Source organism: Pristiophorus japonicus, chromosome 1, assembly GCF_044704955.1.
Source record: "Pristiophorus japonicus isolate sPriJap1 chromosome 1, sPriJap1.hap1, whole genome shotgun sequence".
NCBI classification, from domain to species: domain Eukaryota; kingdom Metazoa; phylum Chordata; class Chondrichthyes; family Pristiophoridae; genus Pristiophorus; species Pristiophorus japonicus.
The window spans coordinates 510,524,183-510,549,182 of NC_091977.1; the positions used below are offsets into that span (position 1 = coordinate 510,524,183).

Genomic DNA, 25,000 nt, shown 5'->3' on the forward strand with positions numbered 1-25,000 from the left:
CAGGCCGGTTTCCAGTTCCTCAACTTGGTGGCCATTCTTCATTGGTCAGCCTTGACTGTGAGTATCAGCGGGCTATTCAACCACGGAGGGAATCGCACCCAACATATACACACGTGCACTTTTGTACACGTCACTGGAACATGAAACCTAGCTTGGGAGCACCAAAGTTGATTATAGAATCCCGACTACCAGTTCAATTCGGCTGAGTCCAGCTCACTCATTAGCTGAGTGAACTGGAGTGAAAGATGGTGTAATGAGTCTTGACTGCAATTCACTGAAGAAGTAGGGCTGAAGAGGAAAAGAGAAAAGTTCAGAGTATCGGTATCAATAGAATGGAAAGGTTGCAATGAAGAGAGAGAGAGAGATTGAAGAGCTGGAGGTGAAAGAATGATCACATGCTGCATGACAAATGTTTTCTTGTATCCTGTCCAGTGCGAGAGAGACACTGGAAGAGCCTCTCAAACATGGATTCAAATCATGAACAAACGTGGGCCATGTGAGAACTAAAAACAAATCATTCAAGGTAGCTAAGGTGCTGGATGATGTCATAAACAAGCCACAATGAAATCCGTTCTGTTACTGTTACATCATGTTGGCAGTGAATTACCGGTTGATATTTACTGCTAAAATTGTCATCACTTGTGGTGTGAAATGTGGGATCAATGTGAAGTCGACCGATGGCTTGCAGTTTTGTGTAATAAAGCTGTAAGTTATCCTTTATTCTGACAGGGATCAACTCGTCTCACCCCATGTATACGCAGACTCCTCTAACTACAATAAAAGGACCAGGAATTTTTTTACAAATGAACCGTATGCTTTCCCTCTCACATGAAAATAGGGTGCTCCGTGAGATACCACAGAGCCCGACGTTCAAGAATGGTGTCCGTTAAGGTGATTTGTTGCGGGATATAACATGAACACACGTTCACAAATGGGTTTCCTTTCCTTTTGGCGCGTTGGCTGCACAATTCGTCCGTCCGCTCCCCTGCGAGCGGGAGCTCGGCCTTGGAACTGTCGAGCTGGGGGCCTGCAGAGGACTTGACTCGCAGCTGCAGCGGACCGCGGCACTTGGGATTACGCGATGTTCCCTGCTTTTAGGCCTTTGATCGTTTACCGGAGCTTTTGAGTTTCATGACCTCTCCGATGGATGGAACTGGCTGACTGGATGGAAGCACATTGAGCCAATATTTATGGATTGCTGATTAAATTACCGCAGGAAGCAAACTTCCACCAGCAACAAAACCTGCTCAATGCCTGTCACTTTTATGGCGGTAGACCACCGTAAGTACATCTGTATATAAATGGTCCCAGTATTATTTTATTTTTTGGAAAGAAGCCCGGTGGTTTGAGAAGTTGTTTCCATTTGATGAAAGATGTTTCTGGCCTTGGAATACAATGGTGACTGTTTCCCAGTGAGCGTTGCCATGGAAACGAAACTCCCTGTGGGTGACAGCAAACAATCCCGGCATCCCTCTGCTTGTTGAGCATCTTTTCTGATTTAAGCAGTGCCGATTAGTCAAGAGTGGCATGATGATTTGCAGCGGGTAAATAGCTGAGTGCAAGTAAATCAGCAGCAAGGAATTATTTTTTTTTGCTGAGTAAAATGTGGTAATCATGGAAATGTGTGCTAAAAGTAGGTGAGAAATTAGGTAATAAGTGGTGATGGACATTTGCGCTCTTTTAAGTTTTCTGGCAGTTTGTAAAATGTCTGCTGAGCGATAATGACTTTTTGATAAGAAGACAACATGTGTTTGTTGAGGATTTGGTAATGAGCTTTCAGGGAAAGATACAGCAGTTTCTCATTGAGACAAGTGAAAACAACCAGGACGTGCGTGGGCTCACCAGCAGAGCTGGAGATAGTTAGACAAAGGCGGGCGGCATGGTGGCATTGACACAATTAATAATCAGGCGTTTGGAAGGCGTTCAAGGGCTCTCTTCCACCATCTTCTGTTTACAACTGAGATACACGAAATGCACCACAGAAAGATATGAGCTGGCACCAGCAACCTCTAGCTGCTCAGCAGGGCAGTACGAACAATTTGACATATTGCGGATCACATTAACAATAGCAGTCTGCATGTTGTCGTGGTTTCTGTTATGTCTCAAATAAAGCAATGTGACTGAGTATTGTAGACTTGAGTAAGCACTGCATAGATGCACCCTATGGTGGCGGTAGAATGCTGGTTACAAGGTGTTGCATACATAACATCACTCCCCTCCCCAAAGTCAATAGTACACTTATTTACAGGGTGAGACGATCTGGGGCTTTCCGCTCCCTAGTCGATTGTCTCGGTACAAACAGATGCAGGTGAGTTGGTTGGGCCTTCGCTGGGCTGCTGCGCAGCTGGCCTTGCTGGGCTGCTGGGGATGATAAGTTCAGCTTCGTGGTCAACCATGATGTCGGTTGCCACTTGTGTGTGTATCGGAGGGTCGAAGTTGGCGTTGTCTTCTTCAGGTTGCTCGTGGCTGTCTGTGAATTGCAGTTTGGTTTGGTCCAAGTGCTTTCTGCAAGTTAGTCCATTTGCAAGTTTGACCTCAAACACCTACTCTCTTCTTTGGCTACGACAGTGCCAGAAAACTATTTTGGACCATGTCCATAGTTGATACAAATACAGGGTCATTGATTTCAATATCGCGTGACAAATTTGCGCGATCATGGTACATGCTTTGTTGATGCCGCCTGCCAGCGACATGATCATGGAGATCAGGGTGGACTAGAGAGAGCCTTGTTTTGAGTGCCCTTTTTATGAGCAGTTCGGCTGGGGGAACACCGGTGAGCGAGTGGGGTCTTGTGCGGTAGCTGAGCAGGACTCGGGACAGGCGGATCTGCAAGGAGCCTTCCGACACGCGTTTCAAGCTTTGCTTGACGGTTTGGACTGCCCGTTCTGCCTGGCCGTTAGATGCGGGCTTGAACGGGGCAGATGTGACGTGCTTGATCCCATTGTGGGTCATGAATTCCTTGAATTCAGCGCTGGTGAAGCATGGCCCATTGTCGTTGACAAGGATATCAGGCAAGCCGTGTGTGGCAAACATGGCTCATAGGATTTCAATGGTGGCAATGGACGTGCTTACAGACATTATTACACACTCAATCCATTTTGAATAAGCATCCACAGCAACCAAAAACATTTTGCCTAGAAACGGGCCAGCGAAGTCAACGTGGATCCTAGACCACTGTTTGGAGGGCCATGACCACAAACTTAGCGGTGCCTCCCTGGGTGCATTGCTCAGTTGAGAGCAAGTGTTGCATTGGCGCACACAAAACTCCAAATCTGAGTTGATGCCGGGCCACCACACATGGGATCTGGCTATAGCTTTCATCATTACTATGCCTGGGTGGGTACTGTGTAGGTCGCGTATTAATGTTTCCCTGCCTTTCTTAGGCAAAACCACATGATTACCCCACAAAAGACAGTCCTGTATGGACATTTCGTCTTTGCACTGCTGGAACGGCTTGATCTCTTTCATACATCTCCGCTGGGACGCTGGACCAGCTCCCATGGAGGACACAGTTTTTTTACAAGGGACAGTAAAGGATCCTGGCTGGTCCAGGTCCTGATCTGGCAGGCTGTAACGGGTGACTTCATTTTCAAATGCATCTTATCACCAAGAGCAAATCTGCAGGCTGTGCCATTTCCACCCCAGTGGTGTGCAATGGTAGCTGACTGAGAGCATCAGCGCAGTTCTCTGTGCCTGGCCTGTGGCGAATTACATAGTTATATGCAGACAGCGTGAGCGCCCATCTTTGGATGCGAGCAGAGGCATTGGTATTAATACCTTTGCTCTCTGAGAATAGCGATATTAGCGGCTTATGATCAGTTTCTAACTCGAACTTAAGCCCAAACAGATACTGGTGCATTTTTTTTACCACGGAAACGCGTGCCAGAGCTTTTTCAATCATGCTGTAGGCCCTTTTGGCCTTGGACAAACTCCTGGACGCAGAAGCGATCGGTTGCAATGTTCCCGACTTGTTTGCTAATTGTAACACACACCCGACCCTATACGAAGTCACATCGCAAGCTAGTCAGCATGGATTTATGAAAGGGAGATCATGCTTGACAAATCTTCTAGAGTTTTCTGAGGATGTAACTAGTAGTGTGGATGAGGGAGAACTAATGGATGTGGTGTATTTGGACTTTCAAAAGGCTTTTGACAAGATTCCACACAAGAGATTAGTGTGCAAAATTAAAGTACCTGGTATTGGGGGTAATGTACTGACGTGGATAGAGAACTGGTTGGCAGACAGGAAGCAAAGAGTGGGAATAAAGGGGTCCTTTTCAGAATGGCAGGCAGTGACTAGTGGGGTGCCGCAGGATTCAGTGCTGGGATCCCAGCTATTTACAATATACAGTAATGATTTGGACGAAGGAATTGAATGTAATATCTCCAAGTTTGCAGATGATACTAAGCTGGGTGGCAGTGCGAGCTGCGAGGAGGATGCTAGGAGGCTGCAGGGGTGACTTGGACAGGTTAGGTGAATGGGCAAATGCATGGCAGATGCAGTATAATGTGGATAAATGTGAGGTTATCCACTTTGGTGGCAAAAACAGGAAGGCAGCTTATTATCTGAATGGTGACAGATTAGTAAAAGGGGAGGTGCAACGAGACCTGGGTGTCATGGTGCATCAGTCATTGAAGGTAGGCATGCAGGTACAACAGGCATGCTGGCCTTCATAACGAGGAGATTTGAATATCGGAGAGCAGGGAGGTCTTACTGCAGTTGTACAGGGCCTTGGTGAGGCCACACCTTGAGTATTGTGTGCAGTTTTGGTCTCCTAATCTGAGGAAGGACATTCTTGCTATTGAGGGAGTTCACCAGACTTATTCCCGGGATGGCAGGACTGACATATGAAGAAAGACTGGATCGACTAGGCATATATTCACTGGCATTTAGAAGAATGAGAAGGGGTCTCATAGAAACTTATAAAATTCTGACGGGATTGGACAGGTTAGATGCAGGAAGAATGTTCCCGATGTTGGGGAAGTCCAGAACCAGGGGTCACAGTCTAAGGATAAGGGGTAAGCCATGTAGGACCGAGATGAGGAGAAACTTCTTCACTCAGAGAATTGTGAACCTGTGGCATTCTCTACCACAGAAAGTTGTTGAGGCCAGTTCATTAGATATATTCAAAAGAGAGTTATATGTTGCCCTTACAGCTAAAGGGATCAAGGGGTATGGAGAGAAAGCAGGAATGGGGTACTGAAGTTGCATGATCAGCCATGATCATATTGAATGGTGGTGCAGGCTTGAAGGGCCGAATGGCCTACTCCTGCACCTACTTTCTATGTTTCTATGTTTCTAAACGTTTACATGGGTCATACAGAACAAGTAGTTTGTTGGAGCATAACAGATTTCTGGCTTTCCCGAAAGCAGTCTCTTGTGATTTCCCCCATGCGCAGCAACACATGTAGAGGTTCTAGCAAGGTGCTTAACCCGGGTAGGAAATTACCAAAATAATTGAGGAGTCCCAGGAACGACTGCAGCTACATCATGTTCTGTGGTCTCGGCGTGTTCTTGATGGCCTCCGTCTTATTGTCGGTGGGTCTGATGCTGTCTGCCGCGATTCTTCTCCCTAACAACTTGACCTCTGACACCAGGAAAACACACTTCGAGCGTTTCAACCTGAGTCCCACACGATCTAGCCGACTTAGAACCTCTTCTAGGTTCTGCAAGTGTTTGAGGATGTACCGACCTGTGATCAATATGTCGTCCTGGAAAACCATGGTGCGTGGAACCGACTTTAGCAGACTCTCCATGTTCCTTTGAAAAATAGCCGTGGCCGATCGAATCCCAAACGGGCATCAATTGTAGATGAACAGACCTTTGTGCATGTTGATGCAGGTGAGGCCTTTCGAAGATTCCGCCAGCTCCTGTGTCATGTAGGCCGAGGTCAGGTCCAACTTGGTGAACATTTTCCCTCCTGCCAGTGTCGCAAATAGGTCATCTGCCTTGGATAGTGGGTATTGGTCCTGCAGCGAAAAACGGTTAATCGTTACTTTATAGTCCCCACAAATTCTGACCGTGCCATCGCCCTTGAGAACCGGAACAATTGGACTGGCCCACTCGTTGAATTCAACCGGCACGATGATGTCCTCTCGTTGCAGCCTGTTCAGCTCAATCTCCACTTTCTCTCGCATCATGTATGGCACCGCATGTGCCTTGTGATGGATGGGTTGTGTACCGGGAACCAAGTGGATCTGCACCTTCGCCCCAGAGAAATTTCCGATACCTGGCTCAAATAATGATGGAACTGCTGAAAACCTGGGCACTTGAGGCGTCGTCGATGGATGAAAGCGCTCAGATGTCATCCCAGCCCCAGCGGACTTTTCCCAGCCAGCTTCTGCCGAACAGTGTGGGGCCATCTCCTAGTACAATCCATAGTGGTAGTTCGTGCACCGCTCCATCATAGGAGACTTTTACTGCTGCACTGCCAATTACAGGGATCAGCTCTTTAGTGTAAGTTCTCAGCTTGGTATGAATAGGGCTCAGCTTGGGCCTTTGTGCCTTGGTGCACCATAGCCTCTCTCAAGCCTTTTTGCTCATGATAGATTGACGCACCCGTGTCCAATTCCATGGATACTGGAATTCCGTTCAGTTCAATGTTTAACATGAACGGTGGACATTTCGTGGTGAAGGTGTGTACCCTCATTTCGAGTCTCTAGTTCAGTTTGATCCGCCATGGATCGGTCATCCTCTGCAACATGGTGATTTGCAGGGTTTGCAGCTCGTCTGCACATTCGCTGGTGGTTTCCCATTGTTCCACAGCCGTTGCATGCATAGTGTTTGAAGCGGCATTGATGGGCTCGATGATCACCTCCGCAGCGCCAATAAGGTGTTAACTGCCTCGCATTCACACTTGATGGCGATCTCTGAGTCATCTGAGGTCGTGCAGCTGCAGGTGTGTATGTTCTGCCATATGCATTCCTGCCTGAAAACGACTTACTTTGTGTACAATCCTTGCCGATGCATCTTTGTGCTGCAAAACTTGTTTGGTGTTATCGCTGGTGGACATAAATGCCTGGGCTATCGTTATGGCTTTGCTCAGGTTCGGTGTTTCAACAGTCAATAGTTTGCGGAGGATAACCTGATGGCCAATGCCAAGCACAAAAAAGTCTCTTCGCATTTGCTCCAGGAATCCACCGAATTCGCAATGTCCTGCAAGGCGCCTTAGTTCGGCGATGTAGCTCGCCACTTCCTTGCCTTCAGACTGTTGACACGTGTAAAATCGATACCTTGCCATCAGAACGCTCTCCTTCAGATTTAGGTGCTCTCGGACCAGCGTACACAGTTCTTCATACAATTTGGTTGTTGGTTTCACCGGAGCAAGAAGATTCTTCATGAGGCCGTAGGTTGTTGCCCCGCAGACGGTGAGGAGGATCTCCCTTCGTTTGGCAGCGTTCTCATTTCCTTCCAGCTCGTTGGCCACGAAGTATTGGTCGAGTCTCTCCACGAAGGCTTTCCAATCGTCACCTTCTGAAAATTTCTCCAGGATACCAACAGTTCTCTGCATTTTTGCGTGATAGTTCATTATCTATTACTCGTCGCCAGTTGTTATGTCTCAAATAAAGTAATGTGACTGAGTACTGTAGACTTGAGTAAGTGTGACCTTAGTCTCTTTATTCTGACTCCAGAGTGCTGGCACAGCATGGGAGGCCTGCTTATATGCAGTGCTCCCAAGGGATGGGATCCCTTGGGACTCCAACAGATGTGCCCTCTGGTGGCGGTAGAATGCTGGTTACAAGGTGTTGCATACATAACATTTTCTGTCTTTATGTAACTGAGGTATTGGCCTGAAGTTCTGGGGACTCGCCCTTGCTTGTACGTGCTTCGATCTCCCTTTTCTTTTTCTTCTCTTGACCCCTCTTGGGCCCTTATCCTGTCTCCTCTCCTTCCTGTCAGCCATTCATGTCACCATTCGTCTGCTTGGGCCTAATCCTACCGGCCACCTTTCTGCTCACCCCACCCACCACTGCCCACTGAACTTTGCCAGTGCATCAACAATCACCACGTCTATCTGTACTTGCAGCCAAAATGTCCATTCACTCACCAACAAGGTCCTAGCCATCCATAACCTCATTGTGGACACTTGTATTGGGATCATAGTTTTGACAGAAGCTTGACTGATGGCAACACTTTGCCCCTGATTGAAGCCTCACTGTCTGGCTATATTTTCCACCATCTGCCCTACTCAGACCATTGCAATGGCAGTATGGCCATTATGATCATATCACATCTTAGTCTTTTGCCCCCTTCTCCTCCAGTACCTTCTCTTCCTTCGAGTATCTCACCGTGCTCCAACCTGTACCTCCAATGTTGTCCCCAAGCCCCAACGAAAGTTTCTCACTAAGCTATTTACTATCTTTCCTCCCTCAGACTTTGCGTTTTCAGTGATTTCAATCTCAATCTCAACACACCTTGCCCTCTCCCCTTCCATTTCACTGTCCTCCATCCTCCCTTTTCCTCTCCCTTCATATATACTCACCAATCCATATTGTAGCCACGCTCCTCGATGCTCCCATGGTCTCAGTCACAGACATGACCATCTCTGACCACTTCCTTGTATCCCTCGTCACTCACATCCCCATTATTATAATTGTACAGGGCTTTGTTGAGGAGAGATTGAGTAGATTGTGCCTATACTCTCTGGAGTTTAGAAGAAAGAGCGGTGATCATATTGAAACATATAAGATTCTGAGGGGAATTGACAGGGTAGATGCTGAGGTTGTTTCCCCTGGTTTGTGAGTCCAGAACTAGGGGGCATAGCCTCAGGATAAGGGGTCGGCCATTTAAGATTGAGATGAGAAGGAATTTCTTCACTCAGAGGGTTGTGAATCTTTGGAATTCTCTACCACAAAGTTGTTGTGCTATTCAAGGCCGAGATATATAGATTTTTGGATATTAAGGGAATCAAGGGATATGGGGATCAGGCGGCAAAGCAGCTTTGAGGTTGAAGATCAGCTATGATCTTATTGAATAGCAGAGTAGCTTCAAAGAGCTCCTAATGCTTGTGTTCTTGTCTTCCCTACTCCACCCATCTGCATCTACCGCTGGAATGAACACTCCCCCTTTTCAAACTCCTAACTATTTAGTCTTTGGCTCTCCATTTGCCACTAGCCCAGGATCATCGAGATCCTGAAAAGCAAAGATAACCCTTGCTTATTTTCTCCACTACATCCCATCTCATAAACCCTTCTCCCCACCCTCTCCAGTCTCATATTCAACAACAAGTGCAAGGAGCTCATGGGCTTCTTTGTCTTTTCGAAGATTGTGACCATCTGTTCAGCTGATTCTGCCACATCTCCCCTCCCCCACCCACCATCACCTTGCCTACCAAGTTTCCCTCATCTCTTCTCACCCCTTCCAAGCTCACCTGATCCATGAGTCCCACCTCCTGCTCTCTTGACCCCAATCCCACTGAACTGCTGGCCGCCTAACCTCCCCTCCTGGCTCCCATGCTAGCTGACATTGGCACCGTACCTCTACTCACTTCCTGGCCTCTCCCTTTCAAAACCACTCTAATCACCTGTCTCCTCACAAAGCCCGCCCTTAACCCTGCAAACTACCGCCCCATCTCCAATCTCCCTTTTTTCTCCAAAGTCCTTGAATGTATGGTTGTCTCCCAAATCAATTCCCATCTTTCCCTCAACTCCAAGTTTAAATTTCTCCAGTATGGTTTCCGCGCCAGCCACAGCACTTGAAACTGGCCTAATCAAAATCCCGAATGACGTCCTGTGTGTTTATAGAACCTCCTCATAATTCTTGATCTCACTGCAGCCTTTGACACAGTTGACCATGCCATCCTCTTCCAACGCCTCTCGTCCATTGTTCAGCTCGGTTGGACTACATAGAAACATAGAAAATAGGTACAGGAGTAGGCCATTCGGCCCTTCTAGCCTGCACCGCCATTCAATGAGTTCATGGCTGAACATGCAACTTCAGTACCCCATTCTTGCTTTCTCACCATACCCCTTGATTCCCCTAGTAGTAAGGACTTCATCTAACTCCTTTTTGAATATATTTAGTGAATTGGCCTCAACAACTTTCTGTGGTAGAGAATTCCACAGGTTCACCACTCTCTGGGTGAAGAAATTCCTCCTCATCTCGGTCCTAAATGGCTTCCCCCTTATCCTTAGACTGTGTCCCCAGGTTCTGGACTTCCCCAACATTGGGAACATTCTTCCTGCATCTAACCTGTCTAACCCCGTCAAAATTTTAAACGTTTCTATGAGGTCCCCTCTCATTCTTCTGAACTCCAGTGAATACAAGCCCAGTTGATCCAGTCTTTCTTGATATGTCAGTCCCGCCATCCCGGGAATCAGTCTGGTGAACCTTCGCTGCACTCCCTCAATAGCAAGAATGTCCTTCCTCAGGTTAGGAAACCAAAACTGTACACAATACTCCAGGTGTGGCCTCACCAAGGCCCTGTACAATTGTAGCAACACCTCCCTGCCCCTGTACTCAAATCCCCTCGCTATGAAGGCCAACATGCCATTTGCTTTCTGAACTGCCTGCTGTACCTGCATGCCAACCTTCTATGACTGATGTACCATGACACCCAGGTCTCTTTGCACCTCCCCTTCTCCTAATCTGTCACCTTTGGTATACAATCGTAGCGAGACCATCTCTAGCAATGCCTTATCTTCCTGTGCTCACACATTTAGCTCTGAAGACCCCAAGGATCTATACTTGGCCCCCCCTCCCTCAGTTATATGATTCCCCTTGGTGACATCATCCGAGAAAATGGGGTTGGGTAGACGTACACTGCCAAAACACAGCTCTACCTCTCCAGCACTTCTCCTGACCCTGCCACCTCCTCTGTGTTGTCAGACAGTATGTCCGACATCCAGTCCTGGTTGAATTGCAACTTCCTCCAGGTAAACATTGGGGAAACCCAATTCATCGTCTTCAGCCCCCACTACAAACGCCATATGCTAGTCACCAATTCCATCCCCCTCCCCGGCCACTGTCTCAAATAACCTATTTTGCCCAGTGCCCATCTCCACTCCATTACAAAGAACACCTACTTCCACCTCCAGAACATTGCCCATCTCCATCCCTCCCTTAGCCCATTTGCTGCTGAAACCTCATCCGTGCCTTAGTTGCCTCCAGACATGACTATTCCTGGTTATGTGGGTACGGTAACATAGTGGTTATGTCACTGGACGAGTAATCCAGAGGCCTGGACTAATGATCCAGGGACATGAGTTCAAATCCCACCATGGCAGCTGGGGAATTTAAATTCAGTTAAATAAAATCTGGAATAAAAAGCTAGGATCAGTGATTATGAAACTACTGGATTGTCGTAGAAACCCATCTGGTTCACTAATGTCCTTTAGTGACTCCAGACCCACAGCAATGGGTCTCTGAAATGGCCGAGCAAGCCATTTAGTTGTATTCAAAAAGGCGGCTCATCACCATCTTCTCGAAGGCAATTAGGGATTGGCAATAAATTCTGGCCTTGCGGCAATGTCCCCATCCTGTGAATGAATAAATAAAATGTCTCCCATCCTACACCCTCCATAAACTTCAACGCATCCAAAACCCTGCTGCATATATCCTATACACTATCAAATTCAGCTCACCCATCACCCCTGTGGTTGATGACTTACTTTGCTTTGGCTCCCGGTCCCCCAACGCCTCGAATTTAAATTTCTTATCCTTGCGTTTAAGTCCCTTCATGGCCTTGCCCCTCCCTATCTCTCTGTTACCTCCTACAGCACTACAATCCTTCAAAAACTCAGCATCCATTCAACTCTTGCCTCTACTGGGATACGTCTGAACTTGTGCAATTAGCCTCCTGTCTACATGATCGAACACCTTTTGAAAATCTATACACACCACAACTACTGCAATCCCTTTATCTATACAATCAATCACTTTTTCCAAGAAACTCAAATGTGACGTGCCTATAAAAAAATCCCCGTTGTCTGCCCTTGATTATTTAATGCATCTCTACATTCTCGCTAATTATGACTTTCAAGAGTTTACCCACAACTGACATTAGACCAAACTGTTTTATAGAAAAGATAGTGACAGATAATAATTACAGTAAAGCTCTTCGGTAGAAGAAGGTCCGGGGTCGGCGGCAGTCAGGGAGGAGCAGTCGGAGGGGTCAAAAGTAAGAAATAAGTAAAAAGTAACCGAAGTGTGATGTCACAACCAAGAGGGTAAGTGATTGGCTGGTTGATTGGTAAGTAGTTTTCTTTTTCTCATCAGTAAGAAACCTTGTCATTGTTGCCAAATTAAGTAATTTAAGAGTTACGTCATGGCAGGAGACCCCAGACCCATGTCACGCTCCTCCTGTGCTTTGTGGGAAATCAGGGACGGTTTCAGTGTCCCTGATTACTAGGTGTGCGGGAAGTGTATCCAGCTGCAGCTCCTGACAGACCGCATTGTGGCACTGGATTCACTCTGGAGCATCCGCGATGCTGAGGATGTTGTGAATAGCACGTTTAGTGAGTTGGTCACACCGCAGGTAAAGGTTACACAGGCAGATAGGGAATGGGTGACCAGCAGGAAGAGCAGTGGAAGGAAGGTAGTGCAGGGGTCCCCTGCGGTCATCTCCCTCCAAAACAGATATACCACTTTGGGTACTGTTGGGAGAGATGGCTCATCAAGGAAAAGCAGCAGCAGCCAAGTTCATGGCACCATGGGTGGCGCTGCCACGCAGGAGGGCAGGAAAAAGAGTGGGAAGAGTGGTAAGGGATTCTATTGTAAGGGGAATAGATAGGTGTTTCTGCGGCCACAAACGAGACTCCAGGATGGTATGTTGCCTCCCTGGTGCAAGGGTCAAGGATGTCTTGGAGCGGCTGCAGGTCATTCAGGAGGAGGAGGGTGAACAGCCAGTTGTCGTGGTGCATATAGATACCAACATTATAGGTAAAAAGCGGGATAAGGTCCTACAAGCTGAATTTAGGGAGTTAGGAGTTAAATTAAAAAGTAGGACCTCAAAGGTAGTAATCTCAGGTTTGCTACCAGTGCCACGTGCTAGTCAGAGAACAAAAGCAGGATAGTTAAGATGAATACGTGGCATGAGGAATGGTGCAAGATGGAGGGATTCAGATTCCTGGGACATTGGAACCGGTTCTGGAGGAGGTGGGACCAGTACAAACCGGACGGTCTGCAGCTGGGCAGGACTGGAACTGATGTCCTCAGGGGAGTGTTTGCTAGTGCTGTTGGGGAGGATTTAAACTAATAGGGCAGGGGGATGGGAATCTATGCAGGGAGACAGAGGGAAGTAAAATGGGGGAAGAAGCAAAAGGTGTAAAGGTGGAGGGCAGGAAAATCAAAGGCAAAAATCAAAAAGGGCCACATTACAACATCATTCTAAAAGGACAAAGATTGTTAAAAAAACAAGCCTGAAGGCTCTGTGTCTCAATGCGAGGAGCATTCATATTATTAGTCAGGAAATTGTATTAGGGAAATTGATGGGATTGAAGGCCGATAAATCCCCAGGGCCTGATAGTCTGCATCTCAGAGTGCTTAAGGAAGTGGCCCTAGAAATAGTGGATGCATTGGTGATCATTTTCCAAAAGTATATCAACTCTGGATCAGTTCCTATGGACTGCAGGGTAGCTAATGTAACACCACTTTTTAAAAAAGGAGGGAGTGAAAAAGCGGGGAATTATAGACCGGTTAACCTGACATCAGTAGTGGGGAAAATGTTGGAATCAATTATTAAAGATGTAATTGCAGCACATTTCAACAGCAGTGACGAGATCGGTCCAAGTCAGCATGGATTTATGAAAGAGAAATCATGCTTGACGAATCTTCTGGAATTTTTTGAGGATGTAACTAGTAGAGTGGACAAGGGAGAACCAGTGGATGTGGTGTATTTGGACTTTCAAAAGGCTTTTGACAAAGTCCTGCACAAAAGATTGGTGTGCAAAATTAAAGCATATGGTATTGGGGATAATGTATTGACGTGGAGAGAGAACTTGTTGGCAGACAGGAAGCAGAGAGTCAGGATAAACGGGTCCTTTTCTGAATGACAGGCAGTGACTAGTGGGGTGCCGCAGGGCTCAGTGCTGGGACCCCAGCTCTTTACAATAGACATTCACGATTTAGATGATGAAATTGAGTGAAATATCTCCATGTTTGCAGATGACACTAAGCTGGGTGGCAATGTGAGCTGTGAGGAGGATGCTAAGAGGCTGCAGGGTGACTTGTGACAGGTTAGGTGAGTGGGCAAATGCATGGCAGATGCAGTATAATGTGGATAAATGTGAGGTTATCCACTTTGGTGGCAAAAACATGAAGGCAGAATATTATCTGAATGGTGGCAGATTAGGAAAAGGGGAGGTGCAATGAGACCTGGGTGTCATGCTTCATCAGTCATTGAAAGTTGGCATGCAGGTACAGCAGGCGGTGAAGAAGGCAAATGCTGCGTTGGCCTTCATAGCCAGGGGATTTGAGTATAGGAGCAGAGAGGTCTTAATGCAGTTGTACAGGGCCTTGGTGAGGGCTCACCTGGAATATTGTGTTCAGTTTTGGTGTTCCAATATGAGGAAGGATGTTCTTGCTATTGAGGGAGTGCAGCGAATGTTCACCATACTGATTCCCGGGATGGCAGGACTGACATATGGGGAGAGACTGGATCGACTAGGCCTGTATTTACTGGAGTTCAGAAAAATGAGAGGGGATCTCCTAGAAACATATAAAATTCTGACAGGACTGGACAGGTTGGATGTAGGAAGAATGTTCCCGATGTTGGGGAAGTCCAGAACCATAGAAACATAGAAAATAGGTGCAGGAGTAGGCCATTTGGGCTTTCGAGCCTGCACCACCATTCAATAAGATCATGGCTGATCATTCCCTCAGTATCCCTTTCCTGCTTTCTCTCCATACCCCTTGATCCCCTTAGCCGTAAGGGCCATATCTAACTCTTTCTTGAATATATCCAATGAACTGGCATCAACAATTCTCTGCGGCAGGGAATTCCACAGGTTAACCACTCTCTGAGTGAAGAAGTTTCTCCTCATCTCAGTCCTAAATGGTCTGCCCCTTATCCTAAGACTGTGTCCCCTGGTTCTGGACATCCCCAACATTGGGAACATTCTACCCGCATCAAACCTGTCCAGTCCCGTCAGAATCTTATATGTTTCTATGTGATCCTCTCTCACCCTTCTAAACTCCAGTGAATACAGGCCCAGTCGATCCAGTCTCTCCTCATATGTCAGTCCTACCATCCCGGGAATCAGTCTGGTGACCCTTCGGTGCACTCCCTCAATAGCAAGAATGTCCTTCCCCAAAACTCAACACAATATTCCAGGTGAGGCCTCACGAAGGCCCTGTACAACTGCAGTAAGACCTCCCTGCTCCTATACTCAAATCCTCTAGCTATGAAGGCCAACATACCATTTGCCTTCTTCACCGCCTGCTGTGCCTGCATGCCAACTTTTGATGACTGATGTACCATGACCCGGGTCTCGTTGCACCTCCCCTTTTCCTAATCTGCCGCCATTCAGATAATATTCTACCTTTGTGTTTTTGCCACCAAAGTGGATAACCTCATATTTATCCACATTATACTACATCTGCCATGCATTTGCCCACTCATCTAACCTGTCCAAATCACCCTGCAGCCTCTTAGTGTCTTCCTCACAGTTCACACTGCCACCCAGCTTAGTGTCATCTGCAAACTTGGAGAAATTATACTCAATTCCTTCATCTAAATCGTGAATGTGTATTGTAAAGAGCTGGTGTCCCAGCATTGAGCCCTGCGGCACCCCACTAGTCACTGCCTGCCATTCTGAAAAGGACCCCTTTATTCCGAATCTCTGCTTCCTGTCTGCCAACCAGTTCTCTATCCACATCAGTACATTACCCCCAATACTATGTGCTTTAATTTTGCACACCAATCTCTTGTGTGGGACCTTGTCAAAAGTCTTTTGAAAGTCCAAATACACCACATCCACTGGTTCTCCCTTGTCCACTCTACTAGTTACATCCTCAAAAAATTCCAGATTTGTCAAGCATGATTTCCCCTTCATAAATCCATGCTGACTTGGACTGATCCTATCACTGCTTTCCAAATGCATTGCTATTTCATCCTTAATAATTGATTCCAACATTTTTCCCACTACTGATATCAGGCTAACCGGTCTATAATTACCTTCTTTCTCTCTCCATCCCCTTTTAAAACGTGGTGTTACATTAGCTACCCTCCAGTCCTTAGGAACTGATCCAGAGTCGATAGACTGTTGGAAAATGATCACCAATGCACCCACTATTTCTAGGGCCACTTCCTTAAGTACTCTGGGATGCAGACTATCAGGCTCCAAGGATATATCGGCCTTCAATCCCATCAATTTCCCGAACTCAATTTCCCGCCTAATAAGAATATCCTTCAGTTCCTCCTTCTTACTAGACCCTCGGTCCCCTAATACTTCCGGAAGGTTATTTGTGTCTTCCTTTGTGAAGATAGAACCAAAGTATTTGTTCAATTGGTCTGCCATTTCTTTGTTCCCATTATAAATTTACCTGAATCCGACTGCAAGGGACCTACGTTTGTCTTCACTGATCTTTTTCTCTTCCCATATCTATAGAAGCTTTAGAAACATAGACATAGAAACATAGAAAATCAGTTTTTATGTTCCCGGCAAGCTTCTTCTTGTACTCTATTTTCCCCCTCTTAATTAAACCCATTGTCCTCCTCTGCTGAATTCTAAATTTCTCCCAGTCCTCAGGTTTGTTGCTTTTTCTGGCCAATTTATATGCCTCTTCCTTGGATTTTAAAACTATCCTTAATTTTTCTTGTTCGCCACGGTTGAGCCACCTTCCCTATTTTATTTTTACTCCAGACAGGGATGTACAATTGCTGAAGTTCATCCATGTGATCTTTAAATGTTTGCCATTGTCTATCCACCGTCAACCCTTTACGTATCATTTGCCAGTCTATTCTAGCCAATTCACGCCTAAAACCATCAAAGTTACCTTTCCTTAAGTTCAGGACCCTAGTTTCTGAATTAACTGTGTCACTCTCCATCTTATTAAAGAATTCTACCATGTTATGGTCACTCTTCCCCAAGGGGTCTCGCACAACAAGATTGTTAATTAGTCCTTTCTCATTACACATCACCCAGTCTAGGATGGCCAGCTCCCTAGTTGGTTCCTCGACATATTGGTCTAGAAACCATCCCTAATACACTCGAGCAAATCCTCCTTCACCACATTGCTACCAGTTTGGTTAGCTCAATCAATATGTAGATTAAAGTCATCCCTGAAAACTGCTATACCTTTATTGCATGCATCCCTAATTTCTTGTTTGATGTTGTCCGCAACCTTACTACTACTGTTTGGTGGTCTGTACACGACTCCTACGAGCGTTTTCTGCCGCTTGGTATTCCGTAGCTCCACACCCATACCGATTCCACATCATCCAAGCTAATGTCCTTTCTTACTATTGCATTAATTTCCTTTTTAACCAGCAATGCCACCCCGCTTCCTTTTCCTTTCTGTCTATCCTTCCTAAATGTTGAATACCCCTGGATGTTGAGTTCCCAGCCTTGGCCACCCTGGAGCCATGTCTCTGTGATGCCAATTACATCATAACCGTTAACTGCTATCTGCACAGTTAATTCATCCACCTAATTCCGAATACTCCTTGCATTGAGGCATAGAGCCTTCAGGCTTGTCTTTCTAACACACTTTGCCCCTTGAGAATTTTGCTGTAATGTGGCCCTTTTTGCTTTTTGCCTTAGGTTTCTCTGCCCTACACTTTTACTTTTCTTCTTTCTATCTTTTGCTTCTGCCCCCATTCTACTTCCCTCTGTCTCCCTGCAAAGGTTCCCATCCCCCTGCCGTATTAGTTTAACTCATCCCCAACAGCACTAGCAAACACTCCCCCTAGGACATTGGCTCCGGTCCTGCCCAGGTGCAGACCGTCCGGTTTGTACTGGTCCCACCTCCCCCAGAACTGGTTCCAATGTCGCAGTAATTTGAATCCCTCCCTTCTGCACCACTCCTCAAGCTACGTATTCATCTGAGCTATCCTGCGATTTCTACTCTGACTAGCACGTGGCACTGGTAGCAATTCTGAAATTACTACTTTTGAGTTCCTACTTTTTAATTTAGCTCCTAGCTCCGTAAATTCGTCTTGTAGGACCTCATTCCGTTTTTTACCTATATCGTTGGTACCTATATGCACCACGGCAACTGGCTGTTCACCCTCCCTTTTCAGAATGCCCTACCCCCACTCCGAGACATCCTTGACCCTTGCACCAGGGAGGCAACATACCATCCTGGAGTCTTGGTTGCGGCCGCAGAAACGTCTGTCTATTCCCCTTACAATCGAATCCCCTATCACTGTAGCTCTCCCACTCTTTTTCCTGCCCTCCTGTGCAGCAGAGCCACCCACGGTGCCATGAACTTGGCTGCTGCTGCCCTCCCCTGATGAGTCATCCCCCTCAACAGTACCCAAAGTGGTGTATCTGTTTTGCAAGGGGATGACTGCAGGGGACCCCTGCACTACCTTCCTTGCACTGCTCTTCCTGTTGGTCATCCATTCCCTATCTGGCTGTGTACCCTTTATCTGCGGTAAGACCAACTCACTAAACGTGCTATTCACGTCATTCTCAGCATCGTGGATGCTCCAGAGTTCATCCACCCGCAACTCCAGTGCCGCAATGCGGTCCGTCAGGAGCTGAGGCGGATGAACTTCCCACACGCGTAGTCGTCAGGGACACCGGAGGCGTCCCTTACTTCCCACATAGTACAGGAGGAGCATAACACGTGTCCGAGCTGTCCTGCCATGGCTTAACCCTTAGATACACTTGAATTGAGAACAACAATACTAAAGGTTACTTACTGATAAAGAAAAGAAAAAGAACAACTACTTAACAATCACCAGCCAAACCCTTGTTCCCTTGGCCGTGACGTCACCTTTCGATTTCTTTCTACTTTTTTGCCTTCTGTCCCTGCAGCAGCTGCACCGGCTGGCCTCTTCGATGCTGCTGGTGAGCCTCTTGTCGGCTGCTCGCCTGGCGCTCCGCCTCCCGACTCCCCGCTCGCCTCTCCGACGCTGCTGGTGGTCCTCTTGTAGGCCGCTCGCATAGCGCTCCGCCTCCCGACTCCCCGCTCGCCACTCTGACGCTGCTGGTGGGCCTCTTGTAGGCCGCTCGCATAGCGCTCCGCCTCCCGACCAGGGGTCACAGTCCCAAGGATAAGTGGTAATCCATTTCGGACTGAGATGAGGAGAAACTTCTTCACTCAGAGAGTTGTTAACCTGTGGAATTCTCTACCACAGAGAGTTGTTGATGCCAGTTGGATATATTCAAGAGGGAATTAGATATGGCATTTACAGGGACCAAGGGGTATGGAGAGAAAGCAGGAAAGGGGTATTGAGGTGAATGATCAGCCATTATCTTATTGAATGGTGGTGCAGGCTTAAAGGGCCGAATGGCCTATTCCTGCACCTATTTTCTATGTTTCTATGTTGCTATGTAATACGGTGGATGAATTAACTGCAGAGATAACTGTTAACGGATACGATGTAATTGGGATTATGGAGACATGGCTCCAGGGTGACCAACGCTGGGAATTCAACATCCAGGGGTATTCAATATTCAGGAAAGATAAACTGAAAGGAAAAGGAGGTGGGGTACCGCTGCTGGTTAAAGAGAAGATTAACGCAATAGTAAGGAAGGACATTAGCATGGATGAGGTGAAATCTGTATGAGTCGAGCTGCGGAACACCAAAGGGCAGAAAGTGCAAGTGGGAGTTGTGTACAGACCAACAAACAGTCATAGTGAGGTTGGGGATGGCATCAAACAGGAAATTAGGGATGTGTGCAATAAAGGCGACTTTAATGGGCTAAACAAACTGGTAGCAACTGGTAGTGGAGGGGGATTTCCTGGAGTGTATAATGGATGGTTTTCTAGACCAATATGTCGAGGAACCAACTAGAGAACTGGCCATCGTAGACTGGGTGTTGTGTATTAAAGAGGATTCATTAGCAATCTTGTTGTGCGAGGCCCCTTGGGGAAGAGTGACCATAATATGGTAGAATTCTTCATTAAGATGGAGAGTGACACAGTTAATTCAGAGACTAGAGTCCTGAACTTAAGGAAAGGTAACTTCGAAGATATGAGACGTGAATTGGCTAGGATAGACTGGCGACTGATCCTTAAAGGGTTGACGGTGGATAGGCAATGGCAGACATTTAAGGATCACATGGATGAACTTCAACAATTGTACATCCCATCCTGGCGTAAAAATAAAATGGGGAAGGTGGCTCAACCATGGCTTACAAGGGAAATTAGGGATAATGTTAAAGCCAAGGAAGAGGCATATAAATTGGCCAGAAAAAGCAGCACACCTGAGGACTGGGAGAAATTTACAATTCAGCAGAGGAGGACAAAGGGTTTAATTAGGAGGGGGAAAATAGAGTATGAGAGTCAGCTTGCAGGGAACATAAAAACTGAGTGCAAAACCTTCTACAGGTACGTGAAGAGAAAAAGATTAGTGAAGACAAATGTAGGTCCCTTACAGTCAGAATCAGGTGAATTTATAATGGGGAACAAAGAAATGGCAGACCATATAAGTAGGCTTATGTTCACTGGAATTTAGAAGAATGAGAGGGGATCTCATAGAAATTTATAAAATTCTGACGGGATTGGACAGGTTAGATGCAGGAAGAATGTTCCCGATGTTAGGGAAGTCCAGAATCAGGGGTCACAGTCTAAGGATAAGGGGTAAGCCATTTAGGACCAAGATGAGGAGAAACTTCTTCACTCAGAGAGTTGTGAACCTGTGGAATTCTCTACCACAGAAAGTTGAGGCCAGTTCATTAGATATATTCAAAAGGGAGTTAGATGTGGCCCTTACGGCTAAAGGGATCAAGGGCTATGGAGGGAAAGCAGGAATGGGATACTGAAGTTGCATGATCAGCCATGATCATATTGAATGGCGGAGCAGACTCGAAGAGCCGAATGGCCTACTCCTGCACTTATTTTCTATGTTTCTAAGGTCTACTAATAAGTATTGTAAATCACTGTTTATTGTCACTGCTCTAATCCATGTACATTGGAAGAGAAACACACAGTGTTAATATATTTTCAAGTCTCCAGTATTAGTTTTAATTCATAATAAATTAACAGTTGTATCCATAAGGTAACAAACATAATCCCATAACATTCAGATAGATCTCTTCAATGATTGTATGTAGTTCATTAATTCTGTGATCCTGGTTCCACTTAAATGTTTCTTCTGGAGCCCAGTGATTGACAACAGTCTATTTCCATCCTTTCTTCTTATGCTTTTTGTTAGATTTCATCTTTGTTAGCGACCTACGTTGGACATTTTTCGGGGACACGTGTCTGTTAGGCTTTCCTTTCTTGCCCCGTTTATTGTGCCACTGACGGCAGCTACTATAGGTTGTGTAGGTTTTTGACTTAGTCATGCTTCCGTTTGTGTTCAAGCTCTGCTTTAAAATGACAAGGATTCATTTTTATAAATGTTTTGAGGGGTGTATTACATAGGGTGTGATGCGCACAATAGTCATAATCATTTTGGGACATTTTCTTGCCTTTTAAGGTACTGATATATCTGTATATTATGATGTAATTCCTATGGTATGAGATCACTGCTTTACAAAACATTGTTCTATCACATGTATTCCTTTGTGTTTTGCACATTGCTGGCGATATAGAAAACTGATTATCAAAAAAATACATTCAATCGTATTCTAATTCGACATCACTACATGAGATTTAAGAGATTTGTAATGGAAAATCTGGTTTAATTCAGCTGCTTGCATTATCGTGCCTGTCTCCCTCGCCCTCACTCACCGTGTTGACTTTGATCCACCCAATTTTACTTCTCTTGCCTTCCCAACTGTGCTGACGTTATCCATCTAATCATGCTCTGCTTACATTCTCTATCTGTATTGATTCTGATCCATCTCGTCTTAATTCCTTGCCTTCGCTAACCATGTTGACTTTGATCCACCAATCTTACTCCCGTCTTCGCTAATCCAATAAATCCAATGTTATTAAAATAACAAATATTCCCTCCTCCCTCCCTCATATTTATGTTCATTGAGAGCTTGTTGGTAATAACATTTGTCTTTTTGTCATTGCTTCTATGATGCACAAACCATGACTAATCTAATGTAAATACCTTGGGGAAATCCTGAATTTGTTTGAGGTCACAGAACAAAGTAAAAAATGAAAATATGTCCCTCCCTAGCCTACAGTAAACATAGTGGGGCCGAAATTGCCCCTTTTTATAGCCCTGTTGGCAATGGTGTTTTTGCCTAGGGGAGGGGGCTCCGGGGAAATTGCCCTGTGGGTTTGGGGGAACGCTGTCCTGGCAGCACCACGCCCCGGGGGCCAGCGTGCAACCGGCGATGATGTCATCGCCGTGTGCACTGACCCCTCTCTGCCCCATGCCGACCCCTTTGCACCCTGCAGGGGAAATTATGAAGCTGGCAGACATCCGCCACCAGGGAGCCCTTTAAAAGGGAGGCCTCTATCGCGCCGGGCCGTCATTTGTATTTGTCGGCCAATTCTTGCGTTCGCCCGACAATGACAGCCCTCACTTCAGCACTCCGTTTTGGGTGCCAGGCCGCTGGACTGGTCGATTGCATCCCTGGTGGCTCAGTGGCGGCCACCAAAGGGCCTGCAGAGTGCGCAGCAGCCCTCTCCTTTAATTGAGCTTCCTCACTGCGGCGCTGGACTCATTGCCTCACTGCCACCCCAGGAGCACGCCAGAGACAGTGCTCTGCTTCCTTTCTGGGGTGCACGGCCCAATTCTGTGTCAGGGGCAGGACTTCCAGGCTGGGAGCAGGAAGTCTCCATCCCAGAAGGTTAGCGCCCCACATCGGGACGAAGGGCAATTTCCAGCCCAGTTTTTCTTGGGGGGGCGTTTAAACTAATATGGCAGGGGGATGGGAACCTGTGTAGGGAGACAGAAGGAAGTAGAATGGGGGCAGAAGCGAAAGATAGAAAGAAGTAAAGTAAAAGTGGAGGGCAGAGAAACCCAAGGCAAAAATCAAAAAGGGCCACATTACAGCAAAATTCTAAAGGAGCAAAGTGTGTTAAAAAGACAAGTCTGAAGGTTCTGTGCCTCAATGCGAGGAGTATTCGTAATAAGGTGGATGAATTAACTGCACAGGTAGCAATTAACGAATATGATAAAATTGGCATCACGGAGTCATGGCTCCAGGGCGACCAAGGCTGGGAACTCAACATCCAGGGGTATTCAACATTCATGAAGGAAAAGGAGGTGGGGTAGCGTTGCTGGTTAAAGACAAAATTAACATAATAGTAAGGAAGGACATTAGCCTGGATGATGTGGAATCTGTGGGGCCAAGTTTCGGCCTGAGTTGCTCCTGTTTTTTTTGAGCAACTAGTTTAGAATGGAGTATCTTAGAAATTTGAATTATCGGCATTTAGTTTGCTCCAGTTCTAGTCAGTTAGAACAGTTTCACTTTGGAACAGAATTTTTTTTTCAATAGGGGGCGTGTCCGGCCACTTACGCCTGTTTTCAAAGTTTAGGCATTGAAAACTTACTCCAAACTAATTTAGAATGGAGTACGTGAAGATTTTTGTACGTTCGAAAAAACCTTGTCTACACTTTAGAAAATCAGGCGTAGGTTACAAATTAGGCGTAGGGAATGGTGGGGGGGGGGTTTAAAGGGAAGTTTACAAACATTAAACACTTCAGTTTTAAAAATAAAGAGCCATCATCAATAATAAATGATAAATACATCAATAAATCAATCAAAGAAAATTAATAAAAAATTAAAAAAATTAAAAAAAATCAATAAATAAAACATTTTCTACTTACCGACTGCAGCACCGGGAGTCCTCCAACAGCGTGCTGGGATGCCCCCCCAGTGTGTCTCTGTCAGTGTCTGTACCTCTCTGTCTGTCTGTGTGTGTGTGTCTCTCACTCTCTGTCTGACAGTGTCTGTGTTTCTGACAGCGAGGGGAGGGGGAGAAGGTGGTGGGGGGAGAAGGGAGGTGGGGCGTGGAGGGGGGGGAGGGGGAGGGGGAGAAGGGAAGTGGGGCCTGGGGGGGGGAGAGGGAAGAGTGGGGGAAGGGGAGGAGAAGGGAGGGGGGAGAGTGGGGGAAGGGGAGGAGAAGGGAGAAGGGAGGGGGGAGGGGGGGAAAGGGAGGAAGGGGGAGGGCGAGAAGGGAAGGGGAGGGGGGAGGGGAGAAGGGGGGTGGGAGGGGGAAAGGGGAGAAGGGAGGTGGGAAGGGGGAAGGGGAGAAGGGGGGTGAGAGAGGAGGAGGGAAGGTGGAGGGGAGGGGGATCAGGAGGGGTGGGGGGGGAAGAAGGAGGGGTGGGGGGGAGAAGGAGGGGTGGAGAAAGGGGAGAGGGGGAGAAGGGAGAGAGGCTGTAGGGAGGGAAGAAGAGAGGAGGGAAGGAGGAAGGAGAGAGGAGGGAGGGAGGGAAGGAGAGAGGAGGGAGAGAGGAAGGAGAGAGGAGGGAGGGAGGGAAGGAGAGAAGAGGGAGGGAGAGGAGGAGGGAAGGAGAGGGGAGGGAAGGAAGGAGGGAGGGAGGGAAAGAAGGAGGGAGGAAGGGAAGGAAGGAGAGGGGGGGGAGGAAGGGAAGGAAGGAGAGAGGGGGTAGGAAGGGAGAGAAGGAGGGTCAACGGCCGGGCCCAAGACCTCGGGCTGGATTTACAGGTAGGTGGCGTCGGGTCTCGGGGGGGGGGGGGGGAGTTGCGGAGGTCCGGGGGGGTGGGGGGGGGAAGAGTTTCGGGGGTGGAGGGGGAGAGAGAGTCGCGGAGGTCCGGGGGGGGGGGGGGGAGAAAGAGTCGCAGAGGTCCGGAGGGGGGGGTGGAGGTCAGGTCGCCAGGGCGGGCGGGGAGGAGCGTGGGTCGCGTGGGAGGAGCCTTATTCACACAGCCCCAGTGAGGCCATTCGGCCAGGGCTAGGGGCTGCGTGTTTCGGGACCCTCCCACAGCTTTGGGCGCCTGGAGCTACTGCACATGCGCGCCCACTGTAGCGCGCATGTGCAGAGGTCCCGGCACTGTTTTCAGCGCAGGG

The 25,000-nt window shown here is 47.1% G+C and overlaps 1 protein-coding gene across 3 annotated transcripts in view; it reads left to right on the plus strand.

The window, feature by feature from the left end:
* The first annotated feature begins 428 nt into the window (after positions 1 to 428).
* The window catches only part of trpn1 (transient receptor potential cation channel, subfamily N, member 1), a 363,054-nt gene continuing 338,482 nt past the window's right edge, over positions 429 to 25,000 (plus strand). For 2 of the 3 annotated variants that reach the window (XM_070895617.1, XM_070895599.1), the window contains exon 1: positions 429 to 1,281. The gene's annotated coding sequence lies outside the window, so the exon portion shown is untranslated. The remainder of the gene's footprint in view (positions 1,282 to 25,000) is intronic. The other variant, XM_070895607.1, reaches the window with a different exon arrangement.